Raw genomic sequence first — 3,864 nt, forward strand, 5'->3', positions numbered from 1 at the left:
GGGTAAAGTTTTACAAAATAGCCATAGGCATATATGCCTCTTTCTTAAATAAGATTTTTCCCTTTTATTTTATTTCTCAAAGATTGATGACAAGAAGGATGAGGTTTAGGGTTTGAGTAAGTTTTGCAATGGTTCACCACCATTTAGCAAAATAAGAAAAGGTAGGGTTCAAGATTTACATATTAAGGCTATAGGCCCACATATGGCTTTTCCTTTATTTTAGGTTTCTCAAAATAGATCCAAATGATTTTTGAGAAGGTTAGGGTTTAGTTTTTTTTCTTATTTGATTTCTTTCTCTTTTAATTTCATTGGGTTTATGATCTTCCCTTGATCACTTTAGGGTTTTAGGGTTTATCACATAAGCATACTAACACTCATCAGGGCAACAAGCACAAGTAATAGGTATGAGCACTAAGCATAGCACTTTGTCTAAGAAAAGTTTTTGTTGGTTCTCATTTTTGGAAAAAGGAAATTCATTTTCTCTTTATTTTGAAATTTGGGGTGTTACAAACCCTTCCCCCTTAAACAAATCTCGTCCCGAGATTTTAAGAAGAGTTAGGTTCCTAAGAGAGATTGGGTGATATGATTTAGCAGGAAACATACTTGGCATGTTCTGAGGTGCTTCTTGCGCTTCGGTGGCCGTGATGTTGTAGTAGCGACCGTTGCGGTTGTTCGGGTAGTTTGGAGCATACTTTCTTCTAGTTGCGATACGGCGCTGCTGCTGGGCAGGTGCAACGGGGTTGGCGGCAATCTTGGCAAGCTTCTTGGGGCATTCGTTGGAGTAATGACCCACAATTCGACATTCATAGCAGGTTACCGTTGACTTGTCTTTTTGGGCAATGGGTACCGCATTGCTTCCAGTCCTTGGGGCGTGGTTGGCGGCTTTCATCGGGCACTTGTTAGAGTAATGACCAGTAACACCACATTCATAGCAAGTCACATTGGACTTGCCTCTGGGGGCATGGTTGGGTATTGGAATGAGCTGCTCCAGTGATGCTATCCTCACGCGGAGGCGAGCAATGAGGTAGTCCTTCTTGGCGTGCTGATGGCGAAGTGCCTTGCGCTCCATTGCAAGAATGTTGATGGTGTCAGTCATCTTGGCGTGCTCAATGTGCATCTGGTTGGCCTGGGCACGGGAGTTGTTGCGGGTAGGAGGGGCCATCTGAACAAGGGGTAGATGATAGGATAAGAGGGAAATTTCTATGGTTTGTTTGAGTTAAAGTTCAAAAAGTTCAAAACTTGAAAACTTGAGTAGTGTTGAGGGGGTAAAACCAGCAACACTTTTTCATTCATACCAAACATCACACATTACAAATCTAACATACCGTTGGTTTGAAGAACCATTCATTCGCTCTACGATACAAGGGGATCCTGATACAACTCACACCTACTTAAGTGCTGGGGTGATACTACTCTTCCGGGTGGATTCTTCTTCTTCACGGGTGAGGTGCTTGGCGAGAGGCGAGGGCGTTGTCCAAATCCGTGCGGGTTTTGTACTGCCTGAAGTCCTGATGTGCTACATCAGGGTTCATCTCCGGGGTTGGGGGCATGGTCATCGGTCTTCCCATGGAGTCATGTCTTGGGTAGTAGTGAAACGAGTGTTCTTGATCTTGTCCTCATTTTGTCCACACAGACGGGAAATTGCTTCTTGCATAGCTTTGACTAGTCCTTCCTTCCAAGTGCTTCCCGTTACAGAAATCCAGATGGTTTCCCATACCGGGGCATCAAGCTTCCTTCGTAGATCAGTAGAAACGTCCCACCGAGGTGGTTCTCCTAACTGAGTTTTGAGGGGTATTCCGAAGAATTCGGGATACGGGTGTCCTAGATATTCCACTAGCTGCTTCAACTCCTTTTCGAACCTTAGGTCGCCTCCGGGACCAAGCTGATAGGACTCCCATTGGTACTTCATCTGTGAGCAATTAGGATAAGTAAGTTAAAGAAGTAGTCAAGTGTGCAAAGTTTTAGGTAGGCTTGCAAAGAAAGTAGAGTACAAATTTCTCATTTTTGCAAAAGATCTCAAGGATAAGAGTAAGAACAAGTTTTCACAAATATTCACTTCATTGGTTTTTGGGAAACTAGTTTTTCAGACGTCCATTCTAACTAGGGTCTCCTAAGGTCAAACAATGGCTCTGATACCAACTTGTCAACACCCGGATTTTTAAGTCCAGATGCCTGTTATGCCATACATCGCAATCCCAGGAATATTGTTGTTGCGAGACATAACAGTTGAATATCATAAGTCATCATTCATTACATACCATAGTCGTCTTACAAATAGAGATCACATGATCCAATATTACACAAATAGTTGATCTATTGATCAACCTACACAAAGTTCACAGTTTCATAGCGGAAGCGTAAAGTAGAAGGGACTCGTTAGTCCACAGGCCAACGTCTGACGTCAGAAGATTCCCTAGTTGTCGTAGGCGTCCTGCTGGTCATCATCTTGATAGTTCTGCTCCTCTTCATAGTCTGGCCATTTGAATAGCCAGGGACACAGCCGTGAGTACTTTAAAGTACTCGCAAACTAATACTAATGTAAGTGCTAACAATTCTAGTAAGGGGTGCTAAGCTCTAGTTTATTTTGCATAAAGCCAATTTTAGTTCACAAACATTTTTGTAAACAACTCTTCATGTGCTAACTAACTCAAGTGGGAACATTAGTGTCATTCCCACAACTTTGTTGTGATTCAAAGTCAAGGTCACCTTTCCAATTCAAATTCACAAGTCACCATTCACCATTCATAGTTTTTAGAAAAGTTCTGATGATGGAACAGTATGGCCTTTCCAACTGTCCATAACCGAGGACGCGGCTATTCGAATAGGTTTAACTCTGCAGAGGTTGTACACTTGTGCCACAACAATTGCAATAGCTCGTCAGGGGTAACTGGCCCTGATTTATCGTACGCAGTACGCGAACTACCAATCATAACCTTTCATTTACCTACCCTAGTATAGGCACCTCTCCCCATGAGCTTGGCCTCCCAGTGAAGACAGACGGTCAGCCTGGGAACTGCACAGGGCTTGGGCCAGACATTCACCTCATTTTGCATCATATCATATCCTTTCTATTGTGGTAGAGGCAGCTTTCGGCATAACCCCGATGACGCTTGTTTAGAGGGAACCCATACTAGGACACACAAACTTCCGGTTAAGCCCTACCCAGATTCAGGTATTGTGGGGGTACTTGTAAAATTGGAATGGTATCGCATCCGAACCCAACCATCAGTGTTTTTGGTAAAATTCACCAAGTCATTCACCAGTCGTATTCACCTTCAAAATCCTTCAGTAGAATGACTCATCATTCCAAGGTTTTCAAAGTCATTTCACACACACTCGTTCCCATCTAGACTAATCATCTTTAATTTAGCACTAGCATCTAAGTATGATGGGGTACTAAGTACTTTGTGTTGCTGCTAGGCTAACTTTGATACTCTTGTACTAATCCAATACTAACCAAGTGAATCATGAATCAAAAAGTACTTTGATAGAACAAAAGTAAATAAAGCTTGTAAAGGAAAACTGGGAAAATAGGATCGTAAGCATAAAGTAAATAGGGGAAATGCCTTGCTCATAGAGAGCTTTGCACTTTGCAAGAGTATTGTCTTGCAACCAAAATGGTTTGCATCAATCTAGCTTGCCTTTGTAAAAGCTTGCTAACTTTACTACTCTAGTAAACTTCTTTACTTTGACCAAAGTTAACTATAAAAGTAACTCATTTAGAAAACAAGCAAAAAACTTGTAAGGTAAAAACTTGGGATGGGTTCATATAAGAAAAGGTAAGAAACATGGTGCCTTGCCCCAAGGGGCTTTGCACTTTGCAAGAATATTAGCTTGCAATAATATCAGCTTGCATTGGTATTG

This window comes from Lolium perenne, chromosome 2 (assembly GCF_019359855.2).
Source record: "Lolium perenne isolate Kyuss_39 chromosome 2, Kyuss_2.0, whole genome shotgun sequence".
In the NCBI taxonomy this organism is placed as follows: domain Eukaryota; kingdom Viridiplantae; phylum Streptophyta; class Magnoliopsida; order Poales; family Poaceae; genus Lolium; species Lolium perenne.